The 20,153-nt window shown below is 35.3% G+C and overlaps 1 protein-coding gene across 5 annotated transcripts in view; it reads right to left on the reverse strand.

Moving 5' to 3' along the window:
- The window catches only part of zbtb46 (zinc finger and BTB domain containing 46), a 97,155-nt gene extending 77,317 nt beyond the window's left edge, over positions 1-19,838 (reverse strand). The window contains exons 1-2 of one of the 5 annotated variants that reach the window (XM_051096000.1): positions 19,562-19,838; positions 4,597-4,652 (exon numbers count right to left, since the gene is read on the reverse strand). The gene's annotated coding sequence lies outside the window, so the exon portion shown is untranslated. Of the gene's footprint in view, positions 1-4,596; positions 4,653-19,399; positions 19,521-19,561 lie in introns of those variants that run through there. The other 4 variants (XM_051096002.1, XM_051096003.1, XM_051096001.1 and 1 more) reach the window with 4 other exon arrangements.
- Between the last annotated feature and the right edge of the window lie 315 nt (positions 19,839-20,153).

Below are 20,153 nucleotides of genomic sequence, written 5' to 3' on the forward strand. Positions count from 1 at the left end.
CGATAGATAGATAGATAAATAGATAGATGGATGGATAGACAGAACAATAGATGGAAGGACAGATAGAAGGATACGATAGAATAATAGAACAATAGAAACGATAGATAGATAGAACGATAGATAGATAGATAGATAGATAGATAGATAGATAGATAGATAGACAGATGGATGGATGGATGGACAGACAGAACGACAGATAGATAGAAGGACAGATAGAAGGATACAACGATAGATAGAAGGATAGATGGATAGATAGACAGATAGAATGACAGACAGATAGATAGAACAATAGAATGACAGATAGAACGATAGATAGATAGATGATAGACAGACAGACAGATAGAACAATAGATAGATGGATGGATGGATGGATAGATAGACAGATAGAACGACGGATACATAGAACGATAGAAAGAAGATAGATAGATAGATAGATAGATGATAGATATACAGATAGAATGATAGAATGACAGAACGATAGATAGATAGATAGATAGATAGATAGATAGATAGATAGATAGATAATTGAAAATTGAATAGAACGATAGACAGAACAATAGAAAGAATGATAGAACGATTGAACTACAGAATGATGGATGGATGATAGACAGAATGATTAACCAACAGATAGAACGGTAGAACGGTAGAACAATATATAGAATGTTAGATAAATTATAGAATGAAAGATGGATAGAACTATAGATAGAACGATCAATAGAATGATAGATCAGATGACAGATAGAACGATAGAAAGAACGATAGATAGACAGATATACAGATAGATAGAATGATAGACAGATAGATAGACAGATAGATAATTGAAAGTTGAATAGAACGATAGACAGAAAGAATGATAGAATGATTGAACTACAGAATGATGGATGGATGATAGATTGAATGATTAACCAATAGATAGAACGGTAGAACAATATATAGAATGTTAGATAAATTATAGAATGAAAGATGGATAGAACGATAGACAGAACGATCAACAGAATGATAGATCAGATGACAAATAGAACGACAGAATGATAGATAGATGAGATTTGAGATAGAACTCTCAAATTTTGTTTCCCTAAGGATCTTTTTAAAAGTGAGATTTAACAGGCTTTTAAAATTCCAGATTAAAACTAACACACACACACAAACAAACATGTCCTGGCATGAGGTGTCTGTCAGGAAGCTAATTGTCATAATCAGGAACACTGGCTCCTGTCAATGACTCAGAGAGAGAAATGGAGAGAAAGAGAGAAAGAGAACGAGAGAGAGAGAGGTGCAGGTGGACAGAAAGGAGGGGGTGTCTGTAGCGTGACTGCTGGGCTGTCAACTAAACATTGGCATCCTTCTGAAAACCATCCGTACTGGATAACCCCTAACTAACAGCTCGCCAAATACTCAACTGACGGGGAGAGAACAGGAGGGGGTGGCAGAGAACAGAGACAGATAGACGCTGAAAAAAAGAAACTGCAGAGAGGAAAACTGCATGACCTCACAGATTAATAATGAACCGTTGCCCCTCTTCAACTCGCTGATCATGACACTAAAAAACACCATTTTCGGTCTCACTTTTTCTTTATAAAGTAGGTGTGTAGATTCTCTGCAACTAACATCATAAAACAGAACTTCAAAAGTAAGTTTCCTAAACACTCTCCCATCTGCCATTGGTCGGACAAACACATAGCTCCGCCCCCGACTCATGTGATTGGCTGAGCTGCTGTGTTGCTGTGTTGGGCTGAAAGCAGCTCAGAGTCACAGTGTTTATGCTTTTCTGGGGAATCAACTTACAAATGCCTTAATTATAGTTGACTCCGCATATTAAGAAAAGATATTTCAACATCCAAAAGATTACATAGGCCTACTTCTTAAGTCCTTCACTAGCAAATGTTATGAGCAGCAGAAAAGGGAAAAAACACTGGAAAAACTTCATAAAGTGTTTGCAAAAACTGTTGTCTCATCTGAATGGTCACAGCATTGCCAGTTAGGATCTAACAAGTTGTGCTAACCAGCCAAACCCTTACGAAAAAGAAGTTTATTCAAGTGTGCTATTAGTATACTCCTTTTAGACTAAAAATAGGAAAGTATACTTTCAGTCTACTTTTTATGTACTTCTCAGAAATGTGCTTTATATACTTATCAGAAATATACTTAAAATTGCATTTAAGTATACTTGATTTATACTTAGAAAAAGTATAAATGAGCTATACTTGTGCTCTGAGAATCTGTGTTTTCACTGTTATACATGAGAGATGCTATTACACATCTTCTGTACAAAATTTCCAAAACACAAGCAAAGAAGAAACAAAAACAGATGCTTCCACACTGTAAAAAATGCAAATACATATTTTCCATTTTACAAAACATTTTGTCTCAAATACTAAAAAATGATATTTTTTTCAACTAAAAACCCTTGTCAGACCAATAAAATTACAATAATGTTGTCCCAACTAGTCAAACAAATTTGTCTGAACAAAGAATTTCATATTGTTGAAATTTCAAGGCTTTGTAAGTTCCCAGCATGCATTGCAGCATGAATAAATGATCCATTTACTGTTATAGGATTATTGTTTTGCTGTTTGCTGACTTCATTTTTTGTTGTTGTTTTGTCATTATTGTTAGTTATTTGTTGTACTGTGACATACAGAGCTAATCTTTTTAATATTTGCTGATTGCCACCGTTCTTGAGGGTTGTGTATCTAGTTTTGAGGCCTAGATACTTTCAACCACTTATATCTATTTCCTGAATATCTTAATCTTGTAAAATGCTTTACAAACAAAGACAATGTTGTGTACATATTAGACTGTTATTCATAATGTTTTGTATGTTCAGATATTCATATAACAAAATATATACAAATTAATACCTAAATAGGGACATGGTAGTATACTTGAAGTATGATAGAAAGTTCACTTAAAGAAAACTTTCGAGTATGCTTAAAGTATAAAACTACTGATCTTGTAGTTTACTGAGACTTTACTTAAAACTAGTAAACTATCAGTATACCTATTAGTTCACTTTTAGTATACTTGCAGTACAAACTGAAAACATAGATGTAAACTAGTTGTGTACTCAAAATTTACTAATGTTATACTTAAAGAATACTTAAAAGTATACTTTTATATACTAGAAAGTGGGCCATTTTAGTCCCAAGGAGTATAAAAGTAGTACACTGAAAAGTCTACTACTAGTATGCTGATATTTGTATACTTACTACATAAAGTATACTTAAAAATATACTTGAACTTTACTTAAGTATACTTAATAAAATAAACTTTTTTTGGTAAGGGTACCTAACCCATCGGTCAGCACTTCCATGGGCAGTTAATAGGGATTTTTATTAACTAACATTAACTAAGATTGATAAATAGGCATAAAAACGCCACAAATAAATCTTAAAAAAAAAAAAAAAAAAAAAAAAAAAAAAAAATTAAATATATATATATATATATATATATATATATATATATTTTGTTTTACACAAATTGGTATTAAAGAAAAAGAAAGAAAAGATGACATTTAAGTTTAGGATTACATATTTAAATGAGTATAATCTGATGTTTAATAAACCAAGATTTGTATTCAAGAAATACAAGCGCATTTATATTGTTGAAAGATGTAAAATAATAATAATAATTAATTATTTTTTTAATTAGTATTTTTTCCTTTTTTTTGTATTTGATTTGATCATTCTTTTGTTTGTTTCTTCTCTAGCAACAATTTCTAAGGATAAAACAATTTTAACAAAATAAAACAAAATAATTTTTTTTGTTTTGTCTTAAAAATAAAGCTAAATATTATCTGATTTATGGTTAAATCAAAAAATTCTTCTTCTTCTTATTATTTTTTACTAAAACAAAATGTATATAAAAAAGATGACATTTAATTGTAGGTATTGTATTACATATTAAAATGAGTATGATTTGATGTTTAATAAACCACAAAAAACCCCCAAAATTTTATGTTTTCAAGCAATACAAGCATATTTACATCATTGAAATATGTAAAAAGTCATTCTCTTAATCAGTGTGTGTGTATATATATATATATATATACATATATATATATATATATATATATATATATATATATATATATATATATATATATATATATATATATATATATATATATATATATATATATATATATATATATATATATATATATATATATATATATATATATATATATATATATATACACGTCTCTAGCTATTTATTGTTAAAAAAATAAAGTTCACTAAATAACCAATTTACGGGTAAATCAAGAAATTATTATTATTATTTTTTTATTATTATTATTTTTTTAATGACATTTAATTGTAGGATTACATATTTAAATGAGTAATGAGTTAAATACACACAAAACTTAATCAGTATTTTTATACATTTCATTTCTTTATCTTGTTTCTTTTCTGAACATTTCTAAGGATACAACAATATAAATGTACATCAATTAAACATTCATTTTAAACAGCATATCCTAAATTAAGCCTGTTTTCTCATGCCTCTAGCTAATTATTTTTCTTGTTTTAAAAATAAAGCTCACTAAATGTCACTACATTATGATTAAATCAAGAAATAAAAACTCAATCTTACCTAATTTTTCTTTTAAAGTAAACAGGTCTTGTTTTGGGTATGTTCAGACATTTATGCTGAAAAAAAAAAGATAGAAACATTAAGAAGTGCGAGCGGCGGCAGCGTTAACCGTCCCTAAACTTTCTCACTGTGTCATCTTTATCGCTGAGCTCTATATTGACTTCTGTGATCAGTGTTTGTGTCATACAGGGGCATTTTCACACCTTTATCTTCTGTCTACTGAGGACTGGGGGGAGAAAATGAAGAGAAACACAACTGTGGCTATACTTAGTCGCTTTGACAATTTGTAATCACAACATGAGAAGAGAAAAGAAAAAGAAGTGAGCGACTGAGTGAGACAGGAAAGAGAGAGATAATGAGAGTCCACTAGATTAGCGATTGTATGCGTCTTACAAGTCTTACAACAGATTTTAATGCATTTTATAATAACCCATAAAACATTATGTATCAACTTCCTCAAGGCTGATATGACCCTACTAAATAATTCATTATCTCTAAGAGCTTCTTTTGTTTCATATTTGATAATCAAGTATAGCTTAACAATAGCCAGTGTTTTTACCCAGGCTTGTGTTGCCATGGTAACCACGAGTGTGGCCAAGAGTCAACCCTGTCACCAGACGCTTCGCTCCTGTCCCAAACTGTCTATTTTTCCCTTCTTTTGTACATTTCCGCATACAACGCATTGAATCGCAACCAACGGCTCAGGTGTCACCTGCCGAACCCGCAGAGGCTAACGTCGCTCGGCCGAAATCCGCCAGCGACGTATAAGCTGCAGCACGCTGCATGTAGGAATAACAGGGCTAGCGTGTTGCTCTGGTGATCACGATCATTCTGCGACACCGCCCACCTCACAAACCTAATTTTAAAGAAAGTCACACATTCCCACGTTGTGAGGTGGCGGTATCGAGTGTCCAACCAACACTTTCTCTGATCAACCCCTTGGGTGGGATGGGAGGGGGAGAGGACCTTCGTTTCTTTCCTTCCCTCTCATTTTGTTTTTAGAAAGGAAAAAGGCCCAAACATTACATTGATAGTACCTTGTGTTTTTAAACATGAATACATTAATGAAAAAGAAAACACCCACATTTTTTTTTGCAAATGATGAAGTCGGTGGGGGCTGCCAGAGGATGCTACAAGGTCTGAAATTTTCAGAAAATAAAATACAATAAATATAATATAAAGCTCACTAGAAAATTTCCAAGAATAAATGTTATTAGATTTAAAACTAGAAACTTAAATAAAAAAAAAAATAAAGAAAGCAAAAAGGCCCAACAAATACAGCAATAGTACCTTGTGTTTTTAACCATGAATAATTAAAAAAAAACAAACAAAAAAAAACACCCACATTTTTTTTTGCAAATGATGAAGTCGGTGGGGGCTGCCAGAGGATGCTACAAGGTCTGAATTTTTCAGAAAATAAAATACAATAAATATAATATAAAGCTCACTAGAAAATTTACAAGAATCACTAAATGTTATTAGATTTAAAACTAGAAACTAAAATAAAAAAAATAAAGAAAGCAAAAAGGCCCAACAAATACAGCAATAGTACCTTGTGTTTTTAACCATGAATAATTAAAAAAAAAAAAAAAAAAAAAAAAAAAAAAAAAAAACACCTACATTTTTTGCAAATGAAGAAGTCAGTGGGGCTGCCAGAGGGTGCTACAAGGTCTGAAATTTTCAGAAAATGTTCATAATATAAAAGGAAATCAAATCAAATAAAATATGTCAGAAAATAAAATAAAACTCACTAGAAAATTCTCAAGAATAAAGCTCACTAAATGTTAATAGATGTATGATTAAAACTAGAATATAAAATAAACAATTAAAGGCCCATAAAGTACAGTGATGGCACATTGTGTTTTTAACCATGAATGAATAAAAAAAAACACACACATTGTTTTGCAAATGACAAAGTCGGCGGGGGCTGCCAAAATAAATTAAAATAATAAAAGCTCACTAGAAAATTCCCAAGAACAGAGCTCACTAAATGTTATTAGATTTATGATTAAAACTAGAACATACTATAAACAATTAAGAAAGCAAAAGGGCCCATAAAGTACAGTGACAGCACCTTGTGTTTTTAACCATGATTAAATTAAAAAATAATAATAATATAAAAAAAAAAAGGAAAAAAAAAAATTTGTAAATGAAGTCGGTGGGGGCTGCCAGGTGCTAGTAGGTCTGAAAAGTTAAAAAATAAATAAATAAATAAATAAATACATTTTCATAAAATAAAAAGAAATCAAATCAAATCAAATATTTTAGAACATAAAATAAAACTCACTAGAAAATTCCCAAGAACAAAGCTCACTATATGTTATTAGATTTATGATTAAAACTAGAATAGAAAATAAACAATTAAGAAAACAAAAAGGCCCATAAAGTACAGTGATGGCGCCTTGTATTTTTAGCCATGAATAAATAAAAAAAAACACATGTTTTGCAAATGATAAAGTAGGCGGGGGCTGCCAGAGGGGGCTAGGAGGTCTGGAAAAAAAAAAAAAAAATTATATATAATAATAAATAAAATAAAATAAAATAAAATAAAATAAAATAAAATAAAATAAAAGCTCACTAGAAATTCCCAAGAACAGAGCTTACTAAATGTTATTAGATTTATGATTAAAACTAGAACAGAAAATAAACAATTAAGAAAGCAAAAAGGCCCTTAAAGTACAGTGACGGCACCTTGTGTTTTTAACCATGAAAAAACTGTCAGTGGGGGCTTCCAGGTGCTAGTAGGTCTGAAAAGTTAAAGAATAAATAAATAAAAATAAAATAAAATAAACTCACTAGAATAAAGCTCATTAAATGTTATTAGATTTATGATTGAAACTAGAAAATAAAATAAAAGTGAAAAGCAAAAAGGCCCAACAGTGATGGCACCTTGTGTTTTTAAGCATGAATAAATAAAACCCCCCACATTTTTTTGGAAATGATGAAGTCAGTGGGGGCTGCCAGAGGGTGCTAGGAGGTCTGAAAAAAATAAATAAATAAATAAATAAAATAAAATAAAATAAAACATGGAAATTCACTATAATAAAGCTTACTGAATGTTATTAGATTAATTATTAGATTAATGATGATTAAAACTAGAAAATAAAATGTAAAAATTAAAAGCCTTAATTCCGTCTTAATTTTTCTTCTAAAGTAAACTGATCATATTTAGGTATATTTATACTAAAAAAGAGGAAAATATTGATTAAGAAGTAGCAGTACCTTAACTGACCCTAAACTTTTCAACCATAAATACATACATACATACATACATACATACAATAATTGAATACACACATTTTTTTTCTTCCAAAATTTGAAATCAGTAGAAGCTCTCAGAGTTTCTAGGAGCTCAGAAACGTTCAAAGAAAAATTTAATTAAACTAAAATAAAATAAAATAATAAACCTAACCTATTCATCACTAAAGCACAATTGCTGTAAAATTGATTAAAAACTTTAATTCAGGCATAATTTAAATTCAAACTGTTTCTTCTAAAGTAATCTGTTCTTGTATTAGGTATGTTCAGATATTTATACTGAAAAACAAGATGAAAATATTGATTAAAAAATAGCAGTATTTTAACTGACCCTAAACTTTCTCATTTCATTTTACAAAAAACATACTTGTGTTTTTAATAAATAAATACACACACACACACATAAATTTTATACAAATTATGAAATCAGTGGAAGCTGCCAGAGGGTGCTAAGAGCTCTGAAACGTTCAGAGAAAAAAAAAAAAAAAAAAATAAAATGAAAATAAAATAAAATAAATGTTCATACCTAACCCATTCCTCACTTAATTTCACACCTAACCCATTCATCAAGTTGATGCGGGTGCTAGAAAGTCTGAAGAGTTTAGATAAAATAAAATAATAAAATACAATACTTTTACTAAACCCCAAAGTGTGTCACATTGTTCACAGCTAACCCATTCTCCTGTAACATAACTGCAGCACAAACTTTCCCATGTAGCTTGGCACTGCTGCACGCTCACCTGGCAGTGGGGGTGTTCAGTCTCAGAGAGCGGGTGTGGAGCTGGAACCAGAGTGAGATCAGGCCTCTTATTTAATCTAGGTAGAAGAGAGAAACGGGGCCACGGAGGGCACACCTGTACCATTTCCAACACCCCTTATCCAAGACTAACAATCAAGCACGCAACGGACTGGGGAGGACTGAAAATTCGGATCTGGGGATCAAGGAGTCAAGCATGAAGGACACAGTCCATAACTGACTGATGTCGTCCATCAAAATGACAACACGGGTTGTGCTGTACATTATTCACACTGCAATTTTTGCGTATTGTCACAGTGTGCAAACCCAAGTTGTTATTGAAGCACTCTGACAACTGACAAGACAGGGGAAAATTACAGCGAAAGCAGCAGTCCCGTGACACGCAGTCAGGTTTCTGCCCGCGCAATCGCTTCCATCATGTTTGAGAGTTTCCCATACGAGACACTCATCCATCCGCCACAAATGTACCTCTTCACCGTGATGAATATTTCATGTTCCGATGGCACTTTTAAGACAGAACTAATTAACGAAAACTAGTTGATCTGGCATACGTTAAATCAGTTCAATTAAAAGCACGCAGACAAACGCTACATGCTAATAGCGGGAGCAGCGGAATAATTGTATGTTGAGGGGGAAGCGCTGAATGTTAAACAGGCCCCGTTAACAGCACTTTAGCACTTGGCGATGAACTCCTCTCAGGATTACACCGACCCTTGATAATGGACTAATGCAGATCGGCACATCACACAATACATTCGGAAAAAACAGAGGCCTTCCGACGGCCGTGACATATCTGCTTCATGCGAAGCAACGAGGCGATCCGGATCTGATAGACTGTGACTGAATTAAATCCAGTTGGGGATTTGGGAACATGAGCCATGTGCACCACGAACTTAAACCAACTTTGACTTTCGGTTGGGAATTTTCTAAGCTCGCATTTAGACGCAAATCTAGATGGTCTTGAAGAAAGGAAACCTTTACCCTAACAATGATTACAATGGCTTTCTGAAATTCACAGCGAGAAGGAAAAGCGCTCTGTGGTATTGTGGGGTAAATGTGTTAGCGCTGGGAGTGTCTCCACCCTCCCTTAATGGTTAGCTCTTGGCAGACAAGATGGGATGAAAAGTATAGAGACAGACTAAACCATCTTCTGAAAAATAAACAGAGCTTTTAAGAGACAGACAAAAGTGCTATGGAAAGTGGACAACCGACTGTCCGACGATTCACCTGAGAACGTTTGAAATGGTAATGGCTTTCCCATCCAAAACTGAATGCTAATATAAACCGGTTTTCTTCGTTTGCTCTGTCACTTTTTGTCATATCTCAATTGCTAGTCCTTTGAAGAAATGGTTTTCACTGAAGAGCAAACTTTGTTAAAATACTTTCTTGTCCAAGCTTAATACGCAGAGTCAGCTGTAACTGGGCGATCGCAATAATTTTTCTTTCCCATATCATATCGATAATTAACACAATAAATATTAAATCTTTATATCTTTCAAGTTTAACGGCAGATTTGAAAGTTATAAAAACCAGACGTTTATTTGAGGCTTTAAACTATTCTTTATGGTCAGAACATGACAATCGCTAAATGTTTTTTGAATGTTTTCCAGGCATTTTTCCTTAACAAAAATATCTTAACAGAAAAAAATAATTTCTTAGTTCTGCATGTTTTAATGAGTAATATTGTAACATATATAAAGAAGCAGGTTTGTGTTACCTGATAATATTAATAATAACATTTTTTGTCTCTTAGAAATACATATTTGGTAGTATATCTTGAGTTAGGATGCAGATGTAGATTTATGTTCATTATTAAAATCAGTATCTAAAAAAAAAAAAAAAAAAAAAAAAAAAAAAATCAAATATAAAAAATAATCAATATCTGTAAAAAAAAAAACAATAACTAACTTTTAAGGTGAAATTTAATTATTATGACAGTTTGAGGTGAAATGTTGGTATGGTTTATAGGAATTTGTATGAAAAACAGTAGTCTAAATGTATTTAGTATAAATGCATAAACGCTACAGCTTAATCACAAAAATACTGTAATTATATTCCATTACTCATCCTTCAATACAGTCATGTCTACATTAATAATATAATCAAATTCGACACAAATATAGCCACATTTCTGACACAATACCACTGTGCAGTTAGTGCTACTACAGTAAATCTATTGTAAATGATGGCGATATGTAGATTTAAAAGCCTTCTGACTGCACCGTTGCCCACAGTGTTTCTCCTGTTAGTCAGCGCTGTTTCATCTGGGTTCTTCCCTGAATTCAAGTGCTTTACACAGATGCTGTTTACTGACCGAGTCTCAATAACGAGTATACGCATCTGCTAGTTGTACGTTCGCGCCATACCGTCGTTTGAACTTTGATCCAAACGGACAAACGGTCCGAGTGGCGCGCTTTGACTTGCGCTCTTTTGGTCCACCTTTGCCGCATAAACATTATATTGAACAGTTATCGAACACTTGTTATCGTTTATCAAGGAAATTCATATCGCGCGATAATTATCGCTATCAATTTATCGTCCAGCCCTAGCTGTAAGTATGACATTTTAGATTGATTTCCTTGAAAACTATATCGGTGTGCTGCTTTGAAAACACTGCTCAACATCAGCATCAACATTGACTCAACCAATGGCGTGAGTTTGGGACGGGACTATCTATTTGTCCAAACCATGGAACATCGTGGGTCTGAAAATAATTTGAAAATATTTTTGCAGCTCTGCACTGAAATTACACACTTCAGCTGCTCCTCAGGCGTTTCTCCAGAGAAAAGACCCCAGTAATCTCACATATGTCTCCTTAAGTGATTCTCAAGGCAATTTCAAAAACTGAGATTTCAAGCTGTTTTGCCATGTGAAAACCATGTTGCCAGGGTGTCGCTAGGTAGGATACATACATACATGGCTGCTTCCTGGCTCAATTAAATGTAGGCGTTTGTTAAAAACCTTAAACCTAATTGGGGACTGTAGGGATTGTGATGCTCAAATTAGCATTCACCACAAACTACTGGACTTATATGATGAGTGTACTATGATTAAAAGCCCAAAAACTCTGCTGTAAACCAAAATACTACATATCAGTCCAAAACTAACCAGCTGACAAGTGTTAAAGTGATAGCTCACCCAAAAATGAAAATTACCCCATGATTTACTAAACCCTCAAGCCATCCTATTTTAGATGAATACAATGGGACTTATAATAAAACATGCTGTGGTTCTTCCAAGCTTTATAATGGCAGCGAATGAGTGTTGAGATTTTGAAGGAAAACCAGTCTCCTCTTGGCTTATATCGAAATCCTCCGCCATTTTTCTTTACCAAACCTCATTTTGTACTTCTGACTTCTGACTGGTGTTTTGTTTTGCTCTTTCACATTCGTCACTTCTCACCAGAGCCTATGTCATCCGCTGGAAAACCACTCTCTCGTGAACGCCAGTCTGACTTTAAGTTTTGAATATGGATATTTTTACTACACAAATGCATCGGTTTGTCTCAGAAGGCCTTTATTAACCCACTGGATCCATGTGGAGTACTTTTTATGATGGATGGAAGAACTTTATTGGGCTTCCAAATCTCAACACCCATTCACTGGCATTATAAAGCTTGGAAAAGCTAGGACATTTTTAAATATAACTCGTAACTCATTTTTAAATATAAATTGTATTAGTCTGAAAGAAGAAAGTCATATACACCTAGGATGGTTGAGGGTGAGTAAATCATGGGTGAACTACTCCTTTAAGTCTGAAAATGTCACTTTAACCTTGTTACATACCCTTAATGTGTGAAACGTAGGGCAAAATAAGCATGAAAACATGCAAAGAAAGCATAATCCACTGGAATGAATGACTATTGTACTGTGACATTATGTGTCTATATAAACTGTAAACTTGTGTCATAATCAGGGTTGCCAAATTTGCCACAGTTTTCCTAATAAATTGGGCTACTTCTAACTATTGCCAAGGGTAGATTTTGTTGTGGGTTAATGGTTTGACACAATGTGCAAATTATACTTGACTGAAAAGCTTGTACTGAAATATTTTACTTCACCAATTTATATTCTACCACTGATAAAGCTGTGCTGTTAGGGAGCCTGTGTGCAGAAATATATGACAAGCACCAAGAAGGAGAACAGATGCATCAGAACAAGATCTTAAATCTGTAAATACTTTATTTTTTAATACTTCAACCACCTCAACAATGGATTTTGTTTTGTTGCAATTAATCGATTCAAAATAAAAGTTTGTTTACATACTATATGTGTGTGTGCACTGTGTATATATAAATACACACAAATACATGTATATATTAAGGAAAGACATGTTAGGTTTATATGTAAAATATTTATATTTATATATATATAATATAAATTATATACAAGCGTTTACATACAAATACATACAATATGTGACCCTGGACCACAAAACCAGTCATAAGGTTACATTTTTTAAAATTGAGATTTATACATAATCTGAAAGATGAATAAATAAGCTTTCCACTGATGTATGGTTTGTTAGGATAGGACAATATTTGGCCGAGACTGAGACTATTTGAAAATCTGGAATCTGAGGGTGCAAAAAAATCCAAATATTGAGAAAATGTGGAAAGTTGTCCACATAAAGTTCTTAGCAATGCATACTACTAATCAAAAATTAAGTTGATATATTTACTATAGGAAATTTACAAAATATCTTCATGAAACATGGTCTTAATATCCTGATTTTTAAAAGAAAAATCGATCATTTTCACCCATACAATGTATTGTTGGCTATTGCTACAAATATACCCGCCCTACCTATGACTGGTTTTGTGGTCCAGGGTCACATATATATGCGTGTATTTATATATACATAATAAATATACACAGTACACACAAATATAGAATGCAAACAAACTTTTAGTTTGAAGTGACTGATCGCAACTAATCGTTTTGCAGCTCTAGTTTTGTTCACCAACTGTCAATAGCAAGGTAGTTTATTTACGAAAACTGTTTTTACTATAAACTGAAAGTGCTATTAATAAAGAATAACAGTGACTAATACTAGTGTTTTAGAATTTGGGCTAGCTTAGTCATTTGTGTTATTTTTAAATTAGATTGGTCAATGCAGATCTGGCAACCCTGATCATACTTGTGATAACTTAGATGCCATGTGCTCAAAGAGACAGTTTGAGTGGCAGTTTGTGTAAATATAAATGAGCGTATCTCTCTGGGTCAGTCGGTTTGAATCTCTCAGTTTGAGTGTGACGTCACATTGTCCTTAAAACACAAATGTGTGATACTACTTCTGGAGAAAAGTTAGTAACTGTCACACATACACGGCAGTAAGTTTCATATTCACCATATGTGAAACTTCATTTAACACTTGCATTCGAAGCTCAGCAGGGATGTACATTAGATAAAGTCTGCTTACTCTAAACCCCTAATCACCACGTTAAAGGGGCTGAAGAGGATGAAGACAAGTATGGTTTTAACTGGTGAGGGTTAGCATACCTCCCCATGTGTAAACATCCTGTATTTAAGACCACGTGTGGTCAGAAAGTAAGCCAGAAACGACCGAGCATGACAGGGGTGGGGGTGTTGTAAACGAGTTTGTGTGTGTGTGTGTTTGTTACTCTTAAAACCCAAAAGTAGGAACATGCGACGATTTAGGAACCACCAAGCTGGAGTGGATTTCACCAGCAGACAGGGAAAGATAAAGAGAATTACCAATTATACAAAACGGACAAGAGCGCAAGGAGAAAAAGAAGAGGAAAAAACAGAAACAAAAACCTCACAACCACATCCTCTTTTTCAGCCTAGGAGTGTAAAGCCCACTGCTAAGCGCTTGCCCAGGGTATGCTATCTCATTTCCAGGGGCTTTTTTTTTCACTCGGTTTCTCCCCCAGGGCTTTCCACACAGCCTGAGAGCCCCCACTGAAATATTCACAAGGCACCTGAGGACACAGGTCTTTGTGGGGCGGTTCCAGGGAGGTCGGCTCCGGTTTAACCCACACACCGAGCGCCTAATCTAGGGGGATGAACACATCTAAGTGGCTGATGAGCACAGCTGTCACTCCATACACATACACGCACACACAGCCCCCCAAACAGCTCTAGGGAGTGAAGCGCACCTGTATGCGTCCCTGCTTACACAAAAGAACTCCTAGTTTTATAAGTTTGATTGCACATCTGGTGTGAGGGTGTAGAAATAAAATAAAAAATTTAAACGCAACAATTGTGTGTTGAACCGTCATGTTTACGTTTAGCTTTAAATATTGATGCGGGGCTTCAGATGTACAGATGTTTAATGTACAGTGAGTTTCTAAGCTGATCAATAGAATATTGGGCTTTGTGTGGTCTTTAAAGTGAGGGGGAGAAGCCAGTCCCCAGTGTTGTAGCAGGTTCATGCTTTCTAACCTGTTACCCACACAACACAGCCCACAGCCCGGGGAGAGCAGCCATCTTCCACACACTCCACCCACACATACGTACATACATACACACACACTCAGCTGTGTGTCGTGTCAGCTTGCACCCCCATACCCTGCCCCATGCGCACACACACATACACGACCAGTTTAACTACCCCCTCTTTATCTGTTTCTCTATCCCTCTGCACCATCAGCCACCTCCTCCCCCATATCTTGCCTTTCTGTGCAAATGTTCAGATTAACAACCACAACCACCCTGAATAAACACCATACTGCACTTTCTTGTTCAACTAACTGCCTGAACCTCCCTCAAGATACACTTGCACATCCACAGACATGTTAAACATGTATGCTTAAACACTGTAGCAATACAAACAAGTAAAACAAACTCCAATATGGAGATATGATTCGTACAATATGGGAAAATATAAAATACGTATATTCATTTAGCTGAACGCGAGTGACATGCATTATTAAAAGAACATACAGGGTTAAATACAAGTTCAGTTCTTTTGGAAGCATCTGTGCTGTTGATTTTAATAGAAACCTTTAACTTTGTGGAGTCAAACTGAAAATATGTTGACAGAGTGGACTTACAGTGAAAGTCTATGGGGCATTCATTTACTGTTTTATTTGTTTGTTAAGGCATGGACTCATAATTAGTCTGACTGAGGCTCACTGGAAAAATTAGCCTGTGGTAATATTTCATTAAAATGATATTGTATGTTTCACAACACCTTCGGAGTGAAATGTCCAGTGAGTCAATCCGGCAACCTGAATATGAGAAACCTGATGTTTTATGATGATGGTTGTTGTACGTATCACAGCAGTTTGGAAATTAAATGTCCAGTGAGAGGCCCTAAACAATCATTGTCAGGTCAACTTCATTTATATAGTGCTTTATGCAATATAGATTGTTTCAATCTATAATTAGGGTTACATTTAGAATTTGACGATGTTAAGAAAAAAGTTTTCCTGTTTCCCAAACATGACCTTATAGCTGCTTCAAAACAATTTATATTGTATAAAGTGCTATATAAATAAAGGTGATCTGTAGAAATATGTGCATAAAATACCATCTATGTTTGCTACTGTCCACCATGTTACCTTTACTGGGTAACACGGTTGACAAGTAACTTAGTTGACATGTTTTAGTGTTTTGGGCCTATACTCAACATGGAAGCCTAGAACTACTGAGCATATGGTATGTTTAGAAATATATTTTCATAAGCAAAACATAGTTTTAGTTAAATTGTCTTAAAATTTGGCGCAATAATACTTGCGTAACACTGTTGACAGTTAATTAATCCACTCTTGTCAGGTTTGCTAGTTTAACCAATATTAAGGGAAAGAGAGAGAATATAACTTCTAGTGTTTCATCCATGTGCTTCTAGAGGAAATAACATACTGTGCAAATTATGCGAGAATGGGACAAACTATTGCTTTTCTAGTGGGTAACTTAGTTGACAATGGTTGTTTGGACACAAATAAAAACTATGAAATAATTTTATATTTGAGGTCATTTTCATGCTTAAATGCAGAGTAGAATGAGCAGCTTTACAAAATCGGACAGAGGAAATACCAGGGTTGTGTGATATGAACATCATTTTTGAACAAAATATATGGCTTTTTCAACATATAGTAGTGTGATTGGGAAAAATATAATTGTGTACTAGAAAATTAAGCATCGGGCTTTATATTGATGAAAGTATATTAAAAATATACTTCATGGGGATTAGATGTACCCACAATTTTAGAATGACCTACCTATCGTGATTGAATATAACATACCTTCTACACTAAACCTGACTAATAGTCTGAACAAAGCAAATGTGAGATAAAATGCCATTTTAGCTTGCTTCCAAGTTGTTGAGCTCTTTTATCAGTTATCATTTTTTAATGAGACTCAATGCTACGCTGTACCAGGTGCGCTACAGAGTAAGTTTACTACATTTATAAAGTCAAACATATAGAGTCAAACATATAGAACTTCTAGAGTGTTTTTAGGTCATAACTTAGTATTCCGCAAGGAATCATGCAAAAATAAGTCTTTAATAATCAATAAAGCCTCTGTAATCATACTTTGTGTGAAAAGGAATAAAAGTTATTGGTGTTTTACTGCCACTAGACATTGTAGATGCATTTGTTAAATTATTCTCTGTGGTAATCATCAACAAGCCGACATTAGAGTTTAACTCATGTTTAATATTCGTGCTGGGTGAGTGCAGGTATGATATTTCGGCTTCAATAAAGCAGTTCCTAGAACACGATGCTGTTCTTTACTCTTATTTCAGCCCCTCTCTTCCCTTTACCCCATGCAGTAGGAACCAGTTCCCCTCCCCTGCTTTCTGTTGACACAATACAGCCACACCTGTGAGGAAGTCAATATGCATAGTAGACCAGAGCCCCCCTCCTGTCTAAAATGTTCTCCCACATATACACAAACACACACACGCACACACGGATTCTCCATTAAACAAAAACACCTGGACGCGACCCTGACACGCAACACCAACACTGCCCTCTAGAATGAAAGCTCTTGCTAAAGAATACACAAACTGAGGAACATGTACACATTTGGCAGATGCTTTTTAAGTGCTTTAAAAAGTATATTTATTAAGGTATATTTTTAAGAGTTTGTGTGCTCAATGAGAATCACACCATGATTTACCAAGCTGCAGTAACACAATCACTACTTTTATGCTGAAAAAATAAGTTCTCATTATAATTCTGTGGACTGTCTACACTCAAGTAATGGAAGGCGGCAAAGGAAACACCACATTTTAGTGCATAACAACAGTTTGAAAGTATATAACGGATAAAACGACTGTATGAGAATCTATTGCACTGGTTTGGTCAGGTCATGGTGTCATTAAATAATTCTACGCTACCTTAAAATGACTGTTTTCCATCCCAAAAGAGAGATAGGGGTGAACGGGCTGTTCTGCTACACAGACACCTGCCAGCACACACACACCACTAATATTAAGACACATTAAAATCTGTACATCTACAATAGATGTGAAGAATAAATACTGCCATTGTCATGTTAATTAACTCGTTATTCAATTAAGGTCATGAGATGTGGAGAAAACCTAAAAAGTGCCTGGCAAAGGAAGTTGTCATGTTTCCACTGGCTTCATTCTGTGTAGATGGGCATGAGGACAGTTCCTTACATAACCAGTTCTTCTGCTCAACTGACTCATTTTTGCACTGCAGACAGCTACAATGCCGTAAATACATGAATGTGATTTTAAAAGCGTGACTTGCGTTCTATGTGGTAGTATAAGTTAAATCAGCGCGGTTAATTTAGCGGTGCTAAGTAACATTTATTGTTTGTTAACAGTATGAAATCGACATTTTCGCCTGTACAGTTAAACATATTTCAAACTAACCAATCAGAATCTAGTGCACCTGTAGCAAACAAGAGCCGACACGGCGCGAACAAGCGTCATAATAATCAATACAGAGTGCCACATTCTTACGACAGACGCGCTGAATGATACATTGTTGCTCGTAACGCTCGATTCAAATGTGTCAATTCAAAGACGCGCGTTCGAATTCTTTGTTGGCGTTTATCTGTAAACCCGCTGATGTTCCGCCGTCGGCGAGTCAAACAAGTGGGGTCGCTCCCCTTAAAACCAACCCGTCAGCGAGGAGAAAATGGAGGAAGACGGAACTGACCAGCTTTAAGAGGGCAGACGGGGGGAAAAGAGACAATAACCCGAAGAGCAGCAGCGCTAGTGTCACCTAACGCTTCCCTCAGCGAACACTCGAATATACTCCGCTCTCCTCAAGTTGAGGGAAGTATTAGGCTCCGAGCCCACTGGTTCAATTATGCAGGACATAAAATAATAGAAAAGTGAGTCCTATAAAAAAGAAATCCCCTTCCCTTTTCTGGTAGTAGGTTTAGGGTGTTGACGCAGCAGAAATTTCCAGCTGGAGAAATTCCCCTTTTGGAGGTTAAATGAGGGGAGGGAGAGAGTGGGGTTAAGCCCTCGGCTGCCAAAGCTGAGCTTTTCATTTAAATACCACCTCCACCAGCACCACATGCACTGACCCCCCCAAAGAACATGCATTTAGGATTAAAACTGTTATAACACAAACAGTATTAAGTTCCTAATGGTGAGATGTGAAGTAAAGCCAAAAAGACCAAGACCAAAAAGAAAGTCTTCCATCACTCCAATAAAAGTCTATCCTGAATGAATGACTGCACATCTGACAGCTGTTCGCAGCGTGTGCATCATCTGTCACGAACGCGTTCTCACCTGGAGACGTCAAACAGGTTGCTGTCACGCAGTCTACTTCAATGACGTGCAAATAACACAAACGCAGCCGCCTCGCGAAAACTCCCAACTTGAACTTACCTGAATACCTGCGTTGAGCCGCGAGCTCATGTCTCTGCCATACATCCAGATGACAAGTCAAGTATGATTGTAAAAGCGCTGAGAGTGAAGCCTGCGCGGTGGTCAGACTCAGAAGGGAGGAAGTGCTGTTAGAGATAGAGTGGAAAGGTGAGAGAGGCATACCTGTTAACCCATGAGTTCTGGGGGAGCGCGATGTCGATGCTTTGGAGCTCCAGTATTTCGCCCGTGACAGCTTTGAGAGAGTGAGCACGTCAACAATGTCAGCAGTCAGCTGGGAGACGCGTGTGTGTCGGTCAGTGTAATTCCCCTGCTCGCTGTCTCCCTCTCTCCACGCTCGTCTTTTTCTGTAATTCTCCCTCCCCTGCTTTTCCGTGTCTCGGTATCAGGAACCAACCTCCCCCTCTGTGTGTGTGTGTGCGCCTCTCTCTCTCTCTAGCTCTCTCTCTCGACTGAGAGTCAAATACAGGAAATGAGGCAACATAAACGCTCGCATTCACCATCAAACCCTGGACAGCTCCAGCTGAACTCATACAGCCATGAAGCCTCCGGGTCAATTATGAATATACAGAGGGCAACATGCCCACCTTATTAGTGTAAAGATGCTTAGCGTACTGACAAGACAGGTGGAATACGGGGAAATTTAATTTCGACTTTGCAACCTCACGATAAATAAATACAAAGAAAAAATATTTGTATAAAAAATTGAAAATAACAAAACACAATAAAAACAATACATTCATGTTAATTTTAGTTA

Source organism: Labeo rohita, chromosome 23, assembly GCF_022985175.1.
Source record: "Labeo rohita strain BAU-BD-2019 chromosome 23, IGBB_LRoh.1.0, whole genome shotgun sequence".
Classification (NCBI taxonomy): domain Eukaryota; kingdom Metazoa; phylum Chordata; class Actinopteri; order Cypriniformes; family Cyprinidae; genus Labeo; species Labeo rohita.